Source organism: Triturus cristatus, chromosome 5_1, assembly GCF_964204655.1.
Source record: "Triturus cristatus chromosome 5_1, aTriCri1.1, whole genome shotgun sequence".
Lineage (NCBI taxonomy): Eukaryota > Metazoa > Chordata > Amphibia > Caudata > Salamandridae > Triturus > Triturus cristatus.
Genome location: NC_140587.1, coordinates 637324536 through 637348192, shown reverse-complemented (window position 1 = coordinate 637348192; position 23657 = coordinate 637324536).

The window sequence follows — 23657 nt, the reverse complement described above, 5'->3', positions numbered from 1 at the left end:
TCCGTGTGAGAGCTCACCTGGGTTTACTGCAGGGACGGCATGGATGAACACGAGGCTAGAGGCTAGACCCCCAACTTCCGTCACCCACCTCCTTCGCCCAACTTAGTCAAAGCAAACGAGGGAAGGTGGGGAAGAAGGGAAACAAAACAAAGGAAGGAAGAAGGAGTAGATGTCCACTGGATCTTCAGAGAGAGAGTCTTCTGGAATCCTAAAAGAGAAAGCACAAGGTGAGTACTAAGGGGCAGATTTACAAGCCCCCTGCGCCACCACTATGTCACTTTTCGTGATGTATTGGTGGCGCAGGGGACTCCTCCATATTTACAAGGAGAGGAAAAGCCACCCTGCGTGACTTTTCCTCTCCTAGTAAATATGGCCCCTTCACACGCAGCACTGTGCGTTGAAGGGGCATTCCGTGGGTGATGCTGTGGGTGTCCCCACGCAACACCCATGGAACAAGACACATCTCCAGATTTATGAGAAATCGTAAATCTGGAGATTCGTGTGAATGCTACACCACCCTAGAGGTGGCGTAGCGAGGCGCAACGAGGAGACATGTTTTCATTTCTCCTTGTTTTTTCCTCTTTCAATGCATGCTGTATTCTATAGCACGCATTGAAAGAGGAAAAAGCCTCTTGTGATTGTTTTTGTTCAGGAAGGTGTCCCTTCCTGCACAAAAAAAATCTCCCCATGACGGAGCGTTCCTTGCACCATGGTGCAAGGGTGCCTGCGCCGGAGCATGGCTGCAGTTTGTGCGCCAGCGCAGGGGAAGGACAGAGATGCGACATATTCTTGTAAATTTGTTGCATCTCTGTGCTTCCCAAACTAACGTAGAACGGCGCAGCAAAATGACTTGCGGCACCGTGCTGCGTTACTTTGTTGTAAATCTGTCCCTAAGTATTCCTACAAGCAAGCTAGCTAAATACCCCACCTATTCTTAAGGGATACCTTGGATTGAAGAAGCTAACTTGCATGAAGAAACAGCGCCTAGGGATGCCAGAATGCCCCACTACCTAGAAGGACGGACAAAGGTCAATTAAGTAATAGAACTGCAGAAGTTAGCATATGAAACCAAGAAGACAAAATATTGAGCACTAACCTAGGTTAAAATCACCATTGGTATGGAAGACACCAATTAAGACAAAAATGCATCCGCGCTCTTATACTCAGGGGAAAACCAAAAAACTAGCTTGCCTTCACAAGAGGAGGTACGGGAACATTCAATAAGAAAAAATAAAACAGGGGTCTAATTATTCAAATAACATTAATGAAGATACGGACTCTTTTATAATGCCAATATTTCTTCCTTTCTTTTATAATGACTGGAAAACAAAAGAATCACCAGAAATGCTCAAGAAAACGCAGGACCATCAGATAAGTACTGTTTCAAAATAAAGTTATGAAATTCAAAAAACCAAAACAAAGATATTGATGCTTTAAAACCCTTTTCTGTTTTCTATGTGTTGCAGGACCAGACTGCCTAGGGTTAACACAACTGAATCTCACATAGCAACTTTATAGCAACACCAGAGAAGAGCAGCAAACTCCGGAAGAGAACCCCTGAGGACCGAGGAAGCGGAAGAGCCCTTCCAGAGACCGAAAGCCGGCAAACGACCAACACGAAGACCGGAGGTCCAGGACAGAAGCAGGTAAGCAGGGAAAAGAAATGCTGCGGGTGGTGGGAGGCCAGGAGGGCTTAAAACTGGAACGTGAAACGTGTTTCCAGCGTGGATCCAGTCCTTAAATATCCCTTAAGCGCGACCCCAGGCTGCTGACAGCTAATGGCGGGCGGGGCTCTCTGCTCCGTGTGCAAACGCGGGTGCCGTTAAAGGCAGCGCGAGCCATAGAGCCTGACAATCCACACTGGGGTGCTCCTTTGTGGTCACCTATTTATTTATTTATAAAGTTTTATGTAGCGCAAACTTGACCCAAGAGGGTATCAGAGCGCTTTACATTTAGGATCGTTGCGTTAGAAGTTACATCAGATACAAGAGCATAGTAAGGTACAGTACCCATGAACAATCTTTCAAGAATTCGTAGGAGGGAGGGGAGGAAGGAGTCATAATGGGGAGACGAGGAGGAACTGTGCCCAATGTCCGGCTGGGTAGGTGACGGTCAAGGGGGAAACCAAGGGCCAATCTCCTCATTAGCTGTCTAGCAGCTCCACCGGTCATCAGCCAAGTTGCTTAGGTCTCAAGGATCAGGAAAACCAGTTTTTAGTCCACTTGATTTGAGAAGGCTATATAGCGCTGTCTAGACCCGGAGGTATCAGAGCGCTATAACAGAGGAACATTGCGTTACAAATTACATCAGTTACAATAGCGTAGTAAGGAAAAGTAAACAAACAACAAGGTTGAGAGAATTTGTAGGAGAGGAGGGGAGGGAGGAGCCATAGCAAGGAGACGGGGAAGAACTGTGTCCAATGTCCGGTTGGGTAGGTGATGGTCGAGGGGGAAACCAGGGCCATCTCCTCATTAGTTGTCTAGCAACTCCACCGGGCATCGGCCATGTTGCTCAGGTCTCAACGCATGGGAAAAACTGTTTTGAATAGATACATAGGCAACGAGGATTGAGGTAAAAGAAGGCAGTGGGGGGAGGGAGTGAAAAACAAGCCAGAGCTGGGGCTACCATGTAGGCCGATGGGGTATGTGATAAAGGTCTGTTCGGAGTCCGGTGGTAGGGAAAACTGTGGCAGCTATCTTGGGGTCAGGTAAGGGATTCTGACTGTGGAGACAGCCGGTAACCATTTTTAAACTTTCGCTCGAGGGGGGCCTCCTGCTGGAAAACGCCTGCATCTGGATGAGTAGCGCTGGGATAAGGGTTGTGAAAGAGCTTCTGGCCACCATGTTAAGGTCAGGCCCTCAGGCAAGTTCCCGGAATGCCACCGATACCCAGGAGTAAACCGATCACTCAAAGTGCTGCCCCCCCCACCATAATTTGAATCCTCATGGGCCGGTTTAAAGATTTAAGATTCAGCTCACCTGCTTGCTAATTGGTGCCGGGGTGGGGGAGAAGGCTTCAGGGACTCGAGACTGTTATGGGCGTTCAAGCCACCCCGGCCGCCATGTTAAGGTCAGGGGGGCCCGAGGCAAAGACAGTGAACCGGCACGGCCTCATCAGCAGCAATTCACGTGGGGTGCAGCAGCCTACCTCCTCACAGTGGGCAACGACCTCTAGATCCATGGCCACAGAGCTCTCCCCACCCTGCGACGGCCACGAAAGCCGGCAGGCGCCATCTTAGGGTCAGGTTTCTTCCGCGGCTCCAGATATCGTGGCGGGAGTGCAAAAACTGGAGAGCCCCCCCTCGACGCCTCTGTGTATGAAGCAACGGATCCCTCTTCACTGCGGTGGCGACATGCGGCGCGAGACGCGCACCCGGCTGCGTCAGGCACCTACCAGCAGGACGAAAGGGCAGTCCCTTACCGCCGATCCAGCTCCCCAATGCCTCCCGCAGGTTATCTCTACAATCTGTGCCTCCAACCACCAGATCCGTGCCTTCCGCTCGCCTCCCCAGGGCCGTGCTTTCCTCTGTGGTCAGGTTGCAGGGGTTTTATGGCCAGACGCAGGCTCATCTGAGCGGGCAGGATATTTCAAGGTGTTAACTGAGCTGTAATTGGTTTTCCCCGACTAACTTGGGCTAGATGCAACTAGTAGTCCAGATGTGCTAAGGCCTAAAAATCAGCTGTCTATCCCCATTGCCTGACTCCTGGACAGAGTTAGTGCACATCAATGTGCACTCAGGAGCATCCAATCATGTGAATTTTTTTTCGCTGTTTGGGTGATTGGGTGTTTTGAGGTTGCCCAGGGAAGGGAGTTGTGGGGTTTTACCGGTGCTGTTTGTCAATCATGTGGTATGATGAGTTGTTTTTTTTCCATGAAATATAAATCTTGTGACCACCTGTGTGTACGCAGCTATGCGGCTTGAAATTATGCTGAGGCTTTACAATTCTACTGAAATTACTACATGGCTGGAATTTGTGTGACACAGATGCTTTTCTTGTCACGTCTCTCCGTTATACTTACAAAATGGTTCCACATACCGTGGATAGTCAGTGGAGACTTTAATTGCTTACTTGACCCCTAACTAAAATGCTTGTAACCATCACTTCCATTGTTTCCAGTGGTGGCATCTGCAGTCCATCTTACTCACTGGCTGAGACACTGGTCTTTATCAGACTGCTGGAGATAGCTCCATCATTCCTGACTCTAGGGAATTATCCTATTATTCTACCCTGCATGATTTGCATGTCTGACTCGATCAGATACTCTGTGACCCAGCTACCAGGTTTTTGGCAACAGTAGTGAAATATTTAGGGAAGACCTTTTCGGGTCATAATCCTTTGCAGCTGCAGTTGGAGTGGGGACCCACCTGCAAAGGGACATGAAGGGTGTTGGCCATCATTGAGGACACTTGAAGCTGATGCCCAAGCTGACTGGATACAGCAGGGACCATTAAAGGAGGCGCTGGGCAGGCATGCACAATTCACTGAGCAACTGCTCACCTGGATTTCCGCACGTACGAAGCCAAAATGCAGGCAGAAGGGGATAAATCAGGCTGGTTATTAGCTTGACTTTTATGTAGTGCCACTCTAACCTTACAAATCACACTGTTCAGACATTTCAAGGCCATTTGCCTACCAATCAAGTAGATATTCATGAGGTATTCACTGCATATTAACAAGCCTTATGTGCTCCACTGTTTGTGGACTGGTAGCATGCCATACAATTATTCCTTGCCTCCGTAACCCTTACAAGGGTGACTCTGTTGGACAGGGAAGAAATTATTGCGTCCTAGATGGGTTCCCCATCAAATCGCATAAGGTATACGAACACCACCATGGCCTAAGCTGCTTGAATTATATCAGGATGCCTAGACAAAGGACAGACCTCCGCCCACGTTGCGTGAATCCCTAATAATATATTTTCGAAAACCGGACAAGGACCCATTGGAGCTTGCCTCGTACCGTCCGTTGTCCATGTTGGGATCCAATTATAAGATTCTGAGTGAGGTCATAGCAGGCTGGCTGTTCAAACATATGCCACATCAGGTACATGCAGACCAGAATGGCTTTGTCCCTGGTGGGTCCACCAACTTGAACATCCACTGTCTGCATAGGGTGATGGAGCTTCATTTGGCCCCGTGGCCATATGCTGCATGCATGGTGCTGAAATTGGAGAAAGCTTTTGATACAGTGCATTTGCAATTCCTGTTCTCGACCCTGACAGCCTTTGGCATCACAGGATGTTTGCAAGGCTTGATCTGTCTCTTAAAACTGAACCCACCGCACAGGTGAAAAACAGACAATGTATTTTCCCTCCTTTCTCAGTATGCAGGGGGACCCTGCAACGCTGTCCATTGTCCCCATTGCTTTTTGCCTCAGTAATGAAGCCTCTGGGCCAGAGACTCTGGCCAACATGGCCAGGATTGGGGTGTTCTACTTAATGGAGAGGTCAATGTTGTCTCGCTGTTCGTGGATGATGTACTAATCTACATAAGGCATATCTGGGAGTGTGTAGCAAGGATACAAGCCATAATGCAAGAGTTTCATGCTGCTTCTGGGCGAGGGGTGAATTGGACTAGGGACCTGAATATGAGTCTGGCAGGCCATGGACCACCAGATTCGGGGTGCTGGTGTTCCATCCAGCGGATTATGACTCTCTAAGACGTTCGGGGTGGTGGCCCGCTGGCTGTGCCAGGGAACCGCCATTCCATGGTGGTGGTGCGGCAGATGGGCAATGCAATATATTGAGTGGGACTGGCACAGTCCCATCACGCATATTATGAGTTCCTCTCACTGCCTGCCTTTTCATGGCAGTGAGTCCGCCACAAAAAGGCTGGCGGTGGGGGAACAAAGGTGGCCCTAATGGCCCCATGCTCCTCACCATAGGGGTGTATTCAGGGGGCACAAAATGTGCCCTCCTGTCTGCTTGCACCCCCAGTTCCAGCGCAGCATGGACTTCACAGTCCATGCTGTGCTGGAACATTTTTGCCATTCCCTTTGCAGTGCCTTTTTTCAGGCACCGCCGTGGGAAAGGTAAAAGGACAGTATGCCTGCACGAGTTGAACTCGTAATCAGGCAGGTGGTCCTTGCGCAGCTCTGGCGGTGCTGTGCCGGCAGAGAGCCAGCGCAGCACCGCCAAAGTCATAATCGGGCCCTAAGTCTTGTCATTTACCATTAAATCATTCATGCCCTCAACAGCATTTTCTAGTGGATTCCCATACTGTGCACTGGGAGCCCTGCATCTTTCGTTACCTGGGAATAAACATCTATCATGAAGCGAGAGACCTAGTAGACAGTAATCTTACTAGACCCATAATAATGTTGCATCCCCAGATGGCCTTCTCAAGCACTTTACCTCTAACAGTGCAGGGATGAGAATCATTATTTAAGATGGTAAAGATGGTAATACTTCCTCACTTGCTTTATTACTTTCATAATCTCCCAGTTCATAATCCTAAATCCACATTTCAAACATTACATCACATCACATTACATTCAGCACTGGGGTGCTTCATATGGAATAAGGGGAGGCTGTGTGTGGCACTTCGAAAATGGCAACTGCCTGTAGACAAAGGGGGGTTGGGAGCCCTGAATTTTGAACATTATTACTTAGTAGCACAGCAGCAGTGGCCTGCACATTAGTTGGTGGGACGACTTTGGGTCTTCATAATTCAGCCAATGCACAGCTGTTGGTCCAACAGGCATTCCTGCCCCAGGCCTGACTCCCACCACATGCTAATGGGGTTGATCCGGATAGCATATGATAGTATTAATCGTAGTTTGCGCCTCATGCCACGCATTCCCCAATGCTCGCCTGAGGTCCCATTGAGCTCTATCACTTCACATGCTGGGTAGGGTGGGAATGGAGACCTGGGAGGCAGCAGGAGTAGGCACACTTCGTGCATTGATTCAAGATGGAGCACTCCTGCACTACGATTGGCTCCAAAAAGAGCCTAGACAGAAGGCTCCAACAACCTCGGCATCAGCACCTGAACTCTGCCATCTGTCAGTCTGTCCTGCCAAGAGTGCCACCTCAGTCCTGGACCTTTGGAAGTGGGCCTAAGGTGCTCAGCTGGCCCCTGTGGACCTAGCAGAACTGACGCATCTCCTCTGCTGTGCAGCGCAACCCAAAGCAGAACCTATGCATCACCGCTGCTGTGTGGATTGGACTTGTTTCAAAGACCTGCATCGCCTCTGCAGCCTCTCCTCGGAAACCACCACTGAGCGACGCATACTCAGCACAGGCCTCACATCCCTCGTCGATGGCAGTCTCAACGATGACGCCGCACTCCGCATCGCAGCCTCACAGCTCCTAGGAACCAGTGCAACTCACTGACTGCGCAACACATCCTTGATGCCAGGACTTTGCATTGCAAGTCCTCATCGAGAAGATCTTCAACAACGCAGCCTTGTCTCCACTCGGAACTGACGCATTGCTCCGGCTGCGCAACATATCTTTGACACAGATTCTTGCAGTGCTCCATAAACCAAGATTCAAGGTACTTGTTCAGAAGGGCCTAACTGTGTCCTTGTGGATGGCCAGTGCTCCTTCACAGTCGGTCTGAACGTTTGACTTCATCCCGGTCAGGCGTTACCAGGATTGTGGTTGTTGCTTGGCAATGACTCACCCCGCAGCCCCTCAACCAACAACCCAATTTCTTACAACCTTCTATTGATCATTGGAATCTAAATGAGATGCTATGTGAAACCTTTGTGAAATGTCCACCACTGCAAAATCTTGCTTAACACATGGTAGTATTGCTGCAGTTTTAGGCTTAGTCTGTTTCTTGAAGCTATTTGAGGTATTCAGTTTCAAATTTTGAATAAAATTAAAATCCCCTCCAAAAACTGGAGGACTAACCGACTCAATGGAGAGCTTATAAGACTGACTAAGACCCTCTGTGTCATCCTCTATCGGACCATAGTAGGTAACAAAGTTAAGGTATGACCTCTACACAAGAAACTTAACCGAAATCTCTACTATATGGCAGTTTGCATTTCCTGCCAAATAAAAATTCCACTCCCCAAATTGCTATTCCTGAAGATGAAAAAAGGCATAAGAAAATCTTCTGGGGATTGCGAACTTGGGGTTGTTGGATTTTAAGTGTGTTTCCTGTAAAAAGATCATATCAGCTTTCAATGATGATAACCAACTCATAATGGAGCCAAACTTACACAGATTTAGTATACCATTTGCATTACATATAACAATCTTAATTAATTGAAACATTGTAATCAATCACCTAGATATAGAATGAAAAACATATTTCCTTGTATCTTTAAAGCCTGTTCCACTCTCCACCCTCTTAAATAAATAAACCAATCAAGGACTTGTGAAAAATATAGAAATAATACTCCACGCGGGGTCCTAGGTGGCACAATTTGTGCAATTATTCAAATCTCCTGATCTTGCTTGCACCCAACAGGACAACAGGATACTTTCTCTTAAAAAAATGCATTTGGCTCTTCAGCTCAGTCATTCCATCACTGTCAAGGATGTTGCCGTAGCCATCAAGTATAGCTGGTGCAAGAAGACACCGGATCCTGATGAAGTCCCCGTTGACTCATTAAGGGAAAATATTGACCTTGGGCCTCTTTACTCACAAATGTTTTCAGAACTGAGATCACTGGTCCCCTACCCCCACATGGAAAAAGCCATTATAGTGCCAATCGTCATAAAGGGTGACAGGAACAACCCTGCCAGGAACAGTCCAATATCGCTACTGGATTCTACAGTAAAAATATTGGGAAGGGTACTTTTGATGAGATTGGAGGGTTGTGCCAATTTCAATATCTTCCTCTCTGAGGTGCAATATGGTTTCAAGCGAGAGTTCAGTAAAGTTGAACAGTGTCTGAATCCCTCCCTTTAGGAAGGGTTCACCACACCTAGCTTTCATGTACTGTTCACTGATCCACAGTATGGGCTATCCTGGGAAATATGGGCTTAGAAGAAACCCTTATTACCCTTCTTCATTCTCTGCATTGGAACACCTTGGCTAAGATCTGATTTGACACTAGACAGAAATGTACACCATCTATCCACTGTAATTAAGGTGTATGCCAGGGTTGTATTCTAGCCGATTTCCTTGTTTCTTTTGTACAGTATTGGTCTGGGAGGCCAATTGTTACAGAAGAAATTGGATTTTCCTAGAGCGGGCACACGATTCATCTCGACCCTCCTATATGCAGACGATCCTGTCCTTATAACTAGGACTGCAATTAGCCTATGGAGAGCATTGGACGCTTTTGCTGAATTTATGTCAACTTTAAATATGAAGATCAATCAGGAAATGTCCTTTGTATTGGTTTGTGGGATAAAGAGAACTAAAGCTAATATATTTTTTATAGAGGGTGCCCCTGTCGCTAAAGTAGAGAGTTTTAACTACTCTGGGTTGCAGTTTGACCCAAAATTAAACTGGGAATCTCTGTTAGTGTTGAGGGTGCAGCAAATAACTACATCTGTAGAAACTATTTTCCATTTTGCATCTAATTAGGACAAGTGAGGGAGATGATATTCTTGTGCCTCCCAATTGCTACCTATGGGGCAGGAGAGAGGGGTTATCGTGACTGCTCCAGACTCCAAAAAAATAGAAAATGTCTTCTTGCGAAGATTACTTATGGTGTCACAGGGAATGCCCACTTTCTTTTGTTATTCGAAAGTGGGCTTAAAATATGTGGCATATGCTCTTGGGCTTACTCTGTTGTTATTATTAATGAAAATCTGTCAAACCCTTGAGCTAGTGCTCTCAATAGGAACCCTTTTGGACTACCTAACTTTAGACAATTCAGACTCCATACCTTGGATGGGGTATCCTAAGAGTTCTTTTAGCAGGTTGGGAGTCCCAGAGTTTTTTAATAACTCTGACCAAATCCACCACTCTGTTAGAGCTTGTATACAATTGCCTTTCTATGATCAGATGCAGCCTTCCCGTAGGTACAAGGCAGACCAACTTACCTCTCTGGTTGATTATCATGCTCTATCCCCTAGCCATGAGCTGGAATTTTATCTTACCTACAGAGAAAACGTCCAATTTAGGTTTTATCTGACCCAGGTCATGAATGGGGGGCCCGATTCACAAAGGTAAAGTTAGACCAGAGGTCTAAGCTAGACCTGAAGTCTAAGTTTAGACCAAAAGGCTAACTACAAGGCTAACTTCACTAGTAGTAAAGTTAGACTTTTGGTCTAAGTTTGGACCAAAAGTCTAATTTTGATCAAAGGTTTAACTTAACTAGCAGTAAAGTTAGACTTTTGGTCTAAGTTAGACTTTTGGCCTAAACTTAGACTTCAGGGTTAAACTTAGACTCATGGTCTAAGTTTACCTTTGTGAATAGGGCCGGGATTTTTGCACTTTTTTGTAAGCTTTCCACAGCAGGGTACATGGTTTGAAAATTTACCGCCATGGGATAACTTTACAAGGCAAAGTACATTGCACTTTACACTGTTTTTGTGCACTTTTAAATCTGTGAGAATCTGTTTCCTAGTTCCTTTTTTGTGCACACTACACTCTATTTCTTATAAGAATGACTTTAGATTTTTACACTAACTGATTCGCCAGGGGTTTGCCACACTCTGATCAGCTACATTAGAGGGTCTTTAAGCATCAAGGAAAGATACTGTTGATCAGCAACATGTACTTTTTTACAATTGTATTTTGGTACTGGAGTTTTTTATTGTAGTTTTAGTCTTAAACAGAATTTGATATATTTTATACTGAGATTTTATTTGCTATATCATTGCTCACTCTATGAAAAGGATTGATTGTGTAAACTGCATTTATGCTGACCTTTTATGACTCTATTGCCAAATAAGGGGGCATATTTACAAGCCTCTATTGCCACCACAACATCACTTTTAGTGAATTTGTGATGGCGAAAGGAGCTTCACCTTATTTTCAAGGCAGCATTAAGCCACTTAACGTGGCCTTGTAAATAAGGCCCCCTTTCAGGCTACACTTAAAGTGAAAGGGGCTTGCATGGTTGTTGTGGAAGGTGTTCCACAGCAGCATCCATTAATTTTGATGCTGCACCTCATTTACAAGAGCATTGTAAATAGGAGAAGAGCCAAAATTAAGACCAGGGAAAACCTCGTCTTAAACAAGCGAAAAGAGGAGAAATGCTTTATTTCTCCTCGCTTTTGCTGTTTTCAGCTGTGCTTCCTTGGGCAGCACATATGGAAACAGTAAAATGCCAGTGATTGTTTATGTGCAGGAAGGTCCCCCTTCCTGCACATAAACAATCATTAAGCAGCACACTAAGGGGCCGATTCCGATCCGGGTCGGAAGGGCACCGAACACGATCCGTCCGGAAAACTACGAGCTGTACGCGTGTTTTCCGGCCGACTCGTACAGCTGTACGAGCGAGCAAGTACGATGCGAGCTACATGAAATTCACCGACCGAGTCGTTTCTGGGTCCGAACCGCTCTGTACGTGTCGGTCGAAAGCTAACCGTGGCGTGCAATGGATGCGATTTACAACCGAGCCAGTACGATGCACGCGTCGGACAGCCTGTGTGAGCCAGAGTGTCCGGCTCGCAAAAGCTCCCGGAGTTGGACTTCAGGGGTCCGCGTCGGACCCCCTAACACCCGCAGCCCTACGACTCGGACACAGGCATGTACGGTGTGGATGCCCGTTCGAGACGTACCCATTCAGTCAATGGGGGCCCATGTACGCGTCGTACCACCAGCTCCCATTGACTTCTATGGGAGTCCGACCAAACCGAGTCCGACAGCATACGTGCGCATCGTACTCGCTCGGTCGGACTGTAGGGCTCCAGCTCGGTTGTAAAACACTCCGGATCCGACTCGGTCGGAGCGCTTTCCGACCTGGATCGGAATCGGCCCCATAGAAGTTACAAAATGGCATTTAAAGATTGTTTATGTGCAGGAAGGGGAACCTTCCTGCAAATAAACAATCTTCCCCTCAACACAGTCACCCTTGCACTATGGTGCAAGGGTGCCTGCGTTGGCGCTAGGCAGCAAAAGTTAGCGCCAGCGCGGGGGGAACACCTGCCTGCACCATATTCTAGTACATATGGTGCAGCCCTGCATTTCTAAAGTGACGAAGTGTGTCGTTAGCCTTCTTGGCTTTTTTTCACCCTGAGTTTTATATAGCGCAAACTTGACCCCAAAGTATCGGGTATCAGAGCGCTTTACATGAGCACCAGTTGCTTATACAAGGACACATTCATTTTCGTTAGGCACAGGGAGATTAAGTGATTTGCCCAGAATCACAGGATGTTGAGCATCATTGCCGAGACTCGAACTCGGTTTCCCCAGATTTGATATCGACCACACTAGCCAATAGGCTACATCCTCTCCTAACGAAACGCTATGCCACTTTCTTGTAAATATGCCCCAAAGTTTATGACTGACTGACTGACTAATGTCGGCCTAGCCCTGACTGCTAAAAATATATAACATACCAACCATATCGCTCTTTCTTTCCCTAAGAGCCACCCAGTAAATTCTGATAACCCCCACCAAAAATCCTTCTCCCAGTACATACCCACAAAGGGGTAATTGCCCACCTTACCCCCTGGACTAACTTCATTCTTGCCTGGTGCTTTATGTTGTTAAATGTGAGGAGAGTGAACACAGTTATTCATCTTCCTCCCCCCCCTATTTTTAATAGCTCTTCATACTTCAACAAATATTGCAGGATGTCTCCCACCACTCCACACCCAAAACGTGTAAAGCCAAATAGGCTTTCATAGTAACCACATGTTAATAACCCAATTATAACACTAGAAAAAATTGATGAAAAATAATTAACAATTCTACTGCAGATAGAGAATGGTTCCAATTTGCGTTTCACTGACAGAATATGGACACCTAAAATATCCCCACACCACAATATCGAGTTTTAAATATTGATGTAAAAAATATTGACATCCTATATTTTTAACCCATTCAGCGCGGCGCGGATTACCGCGCTGTGCTGAAGGGTTCGTGCGCGGGCGGGGCCGTGACGGAGTGGTTCCGTCATCCACACAGCGCGACTGATGCGCATGACGGAACCCCTCCATCACGCGCATCGAAAGGGTTAAGGGTTAAGGGTAAGTACAAAAATATCGGTAAATAAATATCGCTGTAAAAAATATAGTTGTACAAAATATCTATATATATATATATATATATATATATATATATATATATATATATATATATATTTATATATATATATTCCACAAGGAAGTAGCCATTCAAGAGTAAGGAATACCTTCCAGCGGCACACCAAAGGACGAGTCCAATAAAGATTTATTGTCTCAAAAACCAAACAATTACATCCAATAAATCGGTCATTATATATATATATATATATATATATATATATATATATATATATATATATATATATATATATATATATATATAAAATAATAAATATTAAATATGTTACATAATAAAAATGATATAAAAAATAAAGCAGATTTTAACAAATATAACAAGTAAACTTAATTAAAAAACACACATACATAATAATTAATATTTAAATTTACTTTAAAACAATTAATAAACTATTAATTTAAATTTATTTATTTTATCATTTTGAAATTATATAAAAATGTACAAATATATGTATATATACAAATAACATAAAATCTAAAAAAAACATTTTGTTATAAAATAAAACATCAAACTATCTAAAAAGCTTTAAACTTAATTTTCCCAATCCAGTCAGTGCAACAGTAGGGAAAGTGTTGGATATCAAAGGTTTAAAAATTACTATTTCCACTCCAGTGAGTGCAACAGTAGGGAAAGTGTTGGATAGCGGAGGGGTACAAATTACTATTCTTGCTCCAATGAGTGCAACAGTAGGTAAAGTGTTGGATAGTGGCGGGATAAAATGTGTTATTCCCACTCCAATCAGCGCAACAGTAGGAAAAGTGTTGGCTAGCGGAGGGGTAAAAATTAATATTCCCACTCCAGTCAGTGCAACAGTAGGAAAATTGTTGGAATGTGGAGGGGTAAAAATGTATATTCCCAATCCAATCATTGTAACAGCGAGGAAAGTGTTGGATAGCGGAGGGGTAGAAATGACTATTCCCATTCCAATGATTGCAACAGTAGGGAAAGTGCTGTATAGTGGTGGGATAAAATGTACTATTCCCACTCCAATGAGTGCAACAGTAAGGAAAGTGTTGGATTGCGGAGGGGTAACAATTAATATTCCCACTCCAGTCAGTGCAGCAGTCGGGAAATTGTTGGATTGCGGATGGGTACAAATAATATTCCCAATCCAATAATTGTAACAGTAGGGAAAGTGTTGGATAGCGGAGGGGGAATATTACTATTCCCCTCCAGTGAGTGCAACAGTTGGGGAAGTGTTGGATAGTGGCAAGATAAAATTTACTATTTGCACTGCAATGAGTGCAACTGTAGGGAAAGGGGTGGATTGCGGAGGGGTAACAATTAATATCCTCACTATAGTCAGTTTAAAATTAAAAACAAACAAAATATGAACAACAACAAAAATATTTAAAAAACAAAATAAAGAAAAAAATATATAAATATGTTAACATTTTAAATACAAACATATTTAATAATTTAATTAAAGAAACACATATTATAATGTTGAATACATATGACAAATACCTACAAATATTATATTAAATTAAATTAAAAAATTCAAACAAATAAATACTTTTAATTACAAATTATTTAGAAACAAAAACATTACATAAATCTACATTTTTACTTCTTACCATATAACACCACACAGTTCACAAACAACATCTAAATGTAAAATAAAATGTGCTTCCATAATTAACATAAATAATTTCCAATTTAAGAAATATTAATAAAAAAACAAAATTAAAACTCATAATAAATATTTAGCTTCCCACACTTTACCCCTATAATCCCCACAATGCACAGCTAAAATTAAACTGTAAACAAATGAATTACAAAATTTAAACTTATTTTCAATTAAAAAGCTGATAGTATTTAACAACTATAAAAGTAAATCCCACACACAAAAAAACTAAACAAATACCTAAATTAAATATCGATTAATTAATTAACTAATTAATAATAATGATCAGCTAATTATTAATTGTTTGAACCTAAATTACTTTCCACCCTTTACTCTATAAATCCCACAACCCAAACCTTAAATTAATTATGCAATTTACATATTTATTTTTCAATTAATTAATTAATATTATTTTACATCTAATTAATAATTAATTACACATAAATTACTTCCCACCCTTTACCCCTATAAAGCCCACAACCCACACCTAAAATTAATTACACAATGTCCAAAATTAATTTACAATCAATTAATTATTACAAATTATCAACTAATTATTAATTAATTAAACATAAATTACTTTCACCCTTTTCCTCTATAAACCCCACAACCTGTACCTAAAATTAATTACACAATTTCCATAATTAATTTACAATACACTCATTAATATAAATTAATAAAGCAAAATTTATTTCCCACCCTTTACCCATATAAAACTCACAATCCGCACCTAAAGAAACGTACACTATTACTACAATTATTATCAATTAATTAATCAATATTAATTAACAGCCAATTAATAATTTATTACAAATAAATTACTTCCCACAATTAATACTATAAACTCTCAATTAAATACATATTAATAAATAAAAAATAATCATTAATTTATTATAATCAAATTACTTCCCACCCTATTCCCCTAAAAACCCACAACACACTATGGAACTAAAAAATGCAAAATTAATGAAAATAAAATGTATAACTACCAACAATTTCACACATATTAAAGAACATAAACAAAACTTATACAAAAACATACAACACATACTTTTAAAATATAAACTAAAATACATAACACTAATTAAAAAATTGATATTCCCAACAACTATATTTTTGTCAACGATATTAATGACTTCTATATTTTTGAAAACGATATTGCTTACCTTAAATTCGATATTCTTGACCACGATACTCTTGCTGTCGATATTTCTGTGTCACGATATTTCCAACTCAATATTTGTGTAGGTCAACATTTCCAACTAGGAGGTCCATTAGGATGACGGGTAGAAAAACACCCCGACCGCCATGGAAGCGGAAAACAACCGCCCGCTGGCCCCGTGGGAAAACCAGCAGCCAAATTTGCATTGACCACCCAAAAAATCATACCGCGGCGGTACGAGGGCCAGAATAACCGCCCGTAGCGGGCGGAGATGGCCAAAATCCGAATTGCGGTGTAAAAACAACAACCCGCCGCAAGTATAGCGGAGACACTGCCCCGGAAATTAGTATATCCCCAATGGTCTCCGGCGCGGTTGCACAATGGGATGAATGGGAGAGCCAGCGGAAGAGCTGAAGCACAGCCACCGCGGCGGATGAACCGTCAAAAATATGGCGGACAAAGCCAAAACCCCACAAGAAGGCCAAAAAGTGCACACAGAAAACTAGACATGCCTCCCAAATACACAAAACACACCCCAATGACACAACCGCATGGCAAAACGAAAAATACAAATCCAAGGACAACACACCTGTCAGCAACACCCCAATTGGACACACCCACATAGCTGTGTAAAAAACCAGCCCCTTCACTGACCACAATCCCTTGCAAAACTCCAGACGAGAAGGGTCACATACCCCAGCTGACAGGAGAGGCAAAGGACACAACATCACCAGCCACACCACACACAGCACCACCACCACCACCTCCAAACCAGCACAACTAACCCCCTGCACAACACACACCATACACAGCACAACCACAACCACCACTCACACTCCTGCACCCACAATCACTTTGCACACCACACACCATGGCCACACAGAAAATGCCCAAATTCACTGAGAGTGAGTTGAAGGTCATGGTAGATGAGATAGTCAGAGTAGAACCACAGCTTTTTGGTACCCTGGTCCAACAGACACCATTAGCCACAAGGACACAAATGTGGGCTAGGATAGTCCGAAGGGTCAATGCAGTAGGGACCACCCCAAGATCAAAAAAGGAGATCATGAAGCGGTGGCATGATCTGAAGAGGGTGGTCAAGGAGAGGAGGAGCAAGAACCGTGAGCTGGCTCAGAGGACTGGCGGTGGCCCTCCCATTCCACACAAAACATTCACACAATGGGAGGAGAAGGTGCTTGCCATCCTGCATCCAGAGAGTCTCACAGGAGTAGCCGGGGGAGTGGAGGCTGGTAAGTACAAACAAATGACTACCACCACTCTGCTATTTACTGCCTTGCACAACTACAAAGCTACACCACCTAGGACACACACCATCCATCTGCACCACACACTCACAAAAACATGGCTCACAGATCCAACATTCACCCACTCCCATTCACCCCAAACATAGCTAACAACATAACCATGGGGGCATGTGTACAGGGAGACAGCACTACAACAACCACCAGGCCCCCTGGCCCACACCTGAGCAGGATGGATCCCTCCCCCACCCCACCCAGGAGCAGTTGGAAGCCATTGCAGTACACCAAACAAACTTACAGGTAGGTAACCATCTTCACACTGAGGGTGTCTGGGGGTGGGGGGCCTGCACTACTACTCCCACCATGACCCCTGTCCCACACCTGAGCAGGATGGATCCCTCCCCCACCCCACCCAGGAGCAGTTGGAAGCCATTGCAGTACACCACACAAACGTACAGGTAGGTAGCCATCTTCCCTGGGAGGGTGTTTGTGTATGGGAGGGCTGCAGTACTACTCCCACCATGCCCCCTGTCCCACACCTGAGCAGGATGGATCCCTCCCCCACCCCACCCCACCCAGGAGCAGTTGGAAGCCATTGCAGTACACCAAACAAACTTACAGGTAGGTAGCCATCTTCACACTGAGGGTGTCTGGGGGTGGGGGGCCTGCACTACTACTCCCACCATGACCCCTGTCCCACACCTGAGCAGGATGGATCCCTCCCCCACCCCACCCAGGAGCAGTTGGAAGCCATTGCAGTACACCACACAAACTTACAGGTAGGTAGCCATCTTCCCTGGGAGGGTGTTTGTGTATGGGAGGGCTGCAGTACTACTCCCACCATGCCCCCTGTCCCACACCTGAGCAGGATGGATCCCTCCCCCACCCCACCCCACCCAGGAGCAGTTGGAAGCCATTGCAGTACACCAAACAAACTTACAGGTAGGTAGCCATCTTCCCTGGGAGGGTGTTTGTGTCAGGGAGGGCTGCACTACTACTCCCACCATGTCCCCTGTCCCACAGCTGAGCAGGATGGATCCCTCCCCCACCCCACCCAGGAGCAGTTGAAAGCCATTGAAGTACACCAAACAAACGTACAGGTAGGTAGCCAATATGTGCACCCACCCATTTTTCCCAAATTAAATGGTGCCATATGACAACACCAGCCCACACATTGCACAAAGAGCCATACCTACCCCATTGCCAAGAACAGTGTGCACTCAGGTAAGCCAAGGAAACTGTCACAACCACCAAAGTGTGACACACCAATGCACAAGTAGAAGAAAGCCTGGGCACATTCATGCACAGCAACTAGTTATATGTGCATCACCATGGGGCAATTGCAACAAGGACCATTCTCAAAATATGAAAGCATGTGTGGTGGCACAAATCAAGATATGCACATGACAGGACAAAGGGATGCAGGAGATGACAATGGCCAGTCCATGGCCAGATGTGACGTCTGCTAGGTCAGACAACTAAACCATGAGTCCACAATTAAACACATGTTGTGCCAGGCCCTAGATGGCAACAAGTCCCAGTAAACCTCAATTGGACATGGTTCGTAGGGTATGCCCTGACACATCGCACCACGGACAAGTAATGCTTGTACCACTGTATCATGTCCGGGAGCACAGTACTGCACACAGTCAACAATGACACACAGCTAAACCAAAGCTTTCCATCTGACCCACAGGTGACCAAGAACTCACTACCGAGGACAACACCAGCAACCTGCAGAACCAGTCTCCACGCCCGGTACAAGGACTCTCGGATGTTGACTCCCAGGATTCCGTGGACGATAAGCTCGAGGCCAGCCCATCTGGTGTGCCAGGGAGCAACAGGTCCCAGGTTCCCAGCGTCCCCCCCACCACATCAGCGGCAACAACAACTCCACAGCAGACCCCTGCTGTCACGGCCTGTGCGGCCACCGCCACCACCACCACCACTGCTGCCTGCAACACCCTCCCTGTCCCAGAGGATGCCCCGCACACACCACCCATGGAGGAGGGCAGGGAGAGGATGCGGGTGCCCACAGTGGTGAGGCAACAGGTCTGTGGCAGCAGGGCAGGTGGGAGGGGCAGGGTCACCCAGGGACACCAGGAGGCTGGGACCCACTCCCTGAACACATCACCAGAGTCCTGGGCGCATTCGAACAGGCCCAGGGATGAACGGGCCGGTCAGACGATCTGTTGCACAAGCTCATCCTGCTGATAAGATCCATTGACAGATGTATGGGACAAATTGTGGACCTCTTGGGCCAGCAAGTGGCGGTACTGAGGGACAGGCATGCGCCCCAGACAACACCTCCACCTCCCTCTGGTGGGCTGCACAATGACAGTTCACCGTCATCCCCTGTGCCCACAGAGAGGGGTGAGTCCTCAGACCCCACAGGGCCTGCAGCAGGGTCCCCCCCTGCCAAACGAGCCATCCCAAGAAGACCCTGATAGTGTCTGGAGCCCAATCACCTGCCAGATGCACGTCACGGACCCAGCCATGATGGCAACCCTCTCTACCACTGCATTGACTCTTTGGACTGTCCTACCCCACACTGCCTTGTGAATGGCATCTGCCTGTTGGACTGGGTCACCAAAGCAATGTGGTGACTGCTCGACCATCTCATCTACCACGACTGTTAACTCGCTCCCCCCCAATGGAAATGTACACCCCCCTTGCATCTCACCATAGTTAATAAAATATCCTCACACACATGTTGTTGTGCCTACTCCGTCTTTATTGCAGGGTGTACAGTCTTCAACATGATCACAATGTACCAGGACCATGGGCTGTATGTAGGCAAGGAGAAGTCGGAGGCACCTAGGGAAACACAACAGGACAACTGTCACTGGTCTGGGTGTGGCATCACAGACATCACACAAGCCCTAACACCAGGATAACCCAACATACACATGCAGCAATGGCCCCCAAGTGTCAACATACACGTCCCATTGATGATCCTGTATGACATGTCCTAGAAACATTTCCAACCACCACTGAGTCTACAACTGGCTGATGCTACAATTCTCACGTGCCCCTTCATGACAACAGCAATCTCATCAGACAATGGGTATGTTGCATATTGCCACCCACCATCAAGTGAAGTAGCGGGTGATGAGCTGTTCACGCAGGTCAACACCTTTCTCCTCTCCACTGTCCTCATCACTGGACACGGCTTGGTTGGCAGGTTGTGGCCTTGGGTACTCACCATCATCCAGGAGCAGGGGAATCTCCCTGCGAATGGCTAGGTTGTGGAGCATGCAGCATGCAACAACAATCTGACACACCTTCCCGGGCGAGTATGCCAGTGCACCTCCGGTCTTGTCCAGGCACCGGAAACGTGACTTGAGCAGGCCAAAAGTGCGCTCCACCACACAACGTGTCCTCCCATGGGCCTCATTGTAGCAGACTTCAGCTGGGGACCTGGGATTCCGCAGTGGGCTCAGCAACCAAGGACGGTTGGGATATGCAGAGTCACATAGGTATGACAAACACAAATAGACATTGCAATGTCGCAGAGTCTCAGGGGAGCAGGTCACACACACAGCACACCACACGACTAGGCATACTCACCCACAATCCATACACGCTCTGGAAGAAAATTAGCCATCAGCTGGGGCACTATGCTGTTCCTCAGGATGTAGGAGTCATGGGCCGAGCCTGGGAATTTGGCACACACCTGCAAGATGGTCATCTCTGCCAGGCACACCACCTGTACATTGATGGAGTGGTAATGCTTGCGATTGCGGTAAATGTGCTCACTTGCCTGTGGTGGCACAAGAGCGACATGGGTGCAATCAATGGCCCCAACAACATTGGGGATGTGTCCAAGGCAATAGAAGTCTCCCTTCACAGCTGGCAATTCAGCACCCCTGGGGAAATGGATGTATCTGTCATTGTATAGCATCATGGCGGACAGTACATCACGCAGCACCATGCTGAACATCGGTTGTGACATCCCACCAGTGCTGGCCAGTGTCTCCTGGAACGATCATGTAGCAAAAAAATGCAGGGCTGCCATCACCTTATAAGTAGGGGTGAGAGCTGTTGGATATGTCCTGCGTGGCTGAAGGTGGGGCTACAACAGATCACAAAGGGTTTTCAGGGTGGCTCTGTCCAGGCGGATGATCGCAACATCCTCCATGTCCTCCAGCACCGTCAAGTGACGAATCAAATTTGACCTCCTCTTATTGGAGATGATAGTGGACACATGTCAATACAATACACCAAGAGATGTGCACAGCATATCACGTTCTGGATGACACAACAACAACAATGACTGACATCTAGAGTGACTAACAGACCAGCTTACATGGAGGGACACCTTCAGCTACACAAAGGGCCACGTGTCAACTTACACAAGACAAGTACCCCAAACACCACCTTTCGCTATGTGAATGCACATAGGGATATGGCCACAGTACACATGTGCACGCCTGGGAGTCTAGCATCCAGCATATGTATAACTAATCAAAACCACCGTCTCCTACCTAGCTGCTGTACCGGTCACACCTTGATGTGTCATTGCAACCTGGCACACATCCACCACACAATGACCACAGTCGGCGCTGGAATGATGAATGTGTTCATGAGCAGACATGAGAGGCAGTGCTAATTAGATCAACATTCATCAAAACGAGCATTGCTGTGATTGTCACTGGACCTCAACACATTGACATGTGTACATATTGTACAGTCCAGGACTACACTGTCCTGCCTACACCAACATCAAATCCTCAAGTGACATGTGAGTGGGTACAGACAAATGTACATTACACACACACAAGCATGGCATGCCATCAGTGGAGTACATTGAACATTGGCATCGTGTGCACAATGATGTGCCATTGAACATGTTGGCACTGTGCACTGTTGATGTGTGACAGATGGCCATATCGCGGTAGCTACTGCCTGGCACCGGCGGTGTGTCACCAGCACCCCCAGCCACACCAGTGCAGTAGTCATAGGCATGGAGACATGTGGAAATGGCGGTTGGCATGCTCCGCCGCCAGAATGGTGGTGCCTCCTGTCAATGCATGGCACCCATATCGTGGTAGCTACCGCCTGGCACCGGCGGTGTGTCACCAGCACCCCATTCACACCAGTGCAGTAGTCATAGGCATGGAGACATGTGGAAATGGCGGTTGGCATGCTCCACCATTGAAATCACGGTAGAGCACCCCGGGCCCCAGCGGTGTTACACCACCATGGACCTCGCTCTAGAGCCAATGGGAAGCTCGATAGTGGTGGCATGATGCAATTTTGCAGGTCGTGGTAGGCGTGCTCCGCCACCGCGGAGGTGGTCATTGGATGCATTTGAAAGAGGCAGACATGGACCACCAATTGCTGCAGCTTGGCACCTTTGAAACGACCCCAGGGGGCTATATATGTGGGAGTGAGCCTCACATTGCCAATGCTCACAGAGCCTGCTGCCTGAGACCCTGAGCCTGCTGCTGCCTCCATGGACTGCTGCCTGACACCCCTCACCTGCTGCTGCCTCCAGGTGCAGCCTCCAGGGACTGCTGCCTGACACCCCTCACCTGCTGCTGCCTCCAGGGACTGCTGCCTGACACCCCTCACCTGCTGCTTCCTCCAGGGACTGCTGCCTGGGTACCCTCACCACCAAAATCCCCTGCTGTTGTCTCACGTCCACAGTGATGGCAAGGACAGAGAAGATCTGTGCCAGTCCCTTCACGAGCAAGGAGTTGGAGGTCCTGGTGGATGAGGTGCTCACACAGTACCCAAGGCAATAAGGTGCCCCAAATGTTGTGGTGAGTCTTAAATAGTGTTGTGGTAGGGCAGGGGGGCCACACATGTAGTGGACTGATGCTGTATGTGCCTGGGAGTGTGGGGTAGTGTCATGCACTGCCTGACATGCTGTCTCCAGTGGGAGGGTGTGTGTACCCAATGCCACAGCTTTCCCTCCCTGCACATGTAAGTATGAGTGACCTGTGTTGTGTTGTCAGCCGTACAGTGACACAGAAGGTTGCTCATGCTGTAGTCAGGACAGTGATTGCTTGGCTGGATGGCTGTGTGTGCCCATGTAGTCCATCTCAGTGTGAGCCCAGCTGGACAACACAGTCCCTGTCTTCAAAGACAAGGACACATCACTTCACTTACAGAGTATGACATCAGTCTTTTCACATTGCACTCCAGCTGTGGGCTATCTCAGCACTGTAGATTGCACACAACCACCCTTGTGAAGGGCATTTTGTATTTGTGAGATCATGTCCCTCAATGTGACATCCATGACACAGTTATCTATTCACAGGGCAGGGACATTGGGGGCTGCGCAGTCTTGGACACAGTGGGTCACCCCCAAACACAGGTTGATATGTGATGTATGTGTTGCTCAACCCAACAATTGACTGGAGATGTGGGCAGGCAGGTTTCAGTGCTGGCATCCTGCATGTGTGTGAGATGTGTAGGGACTGTGTTCCCCCTCACACCTGCATGCTTTAACATCAGCTTTTCCCATGCACA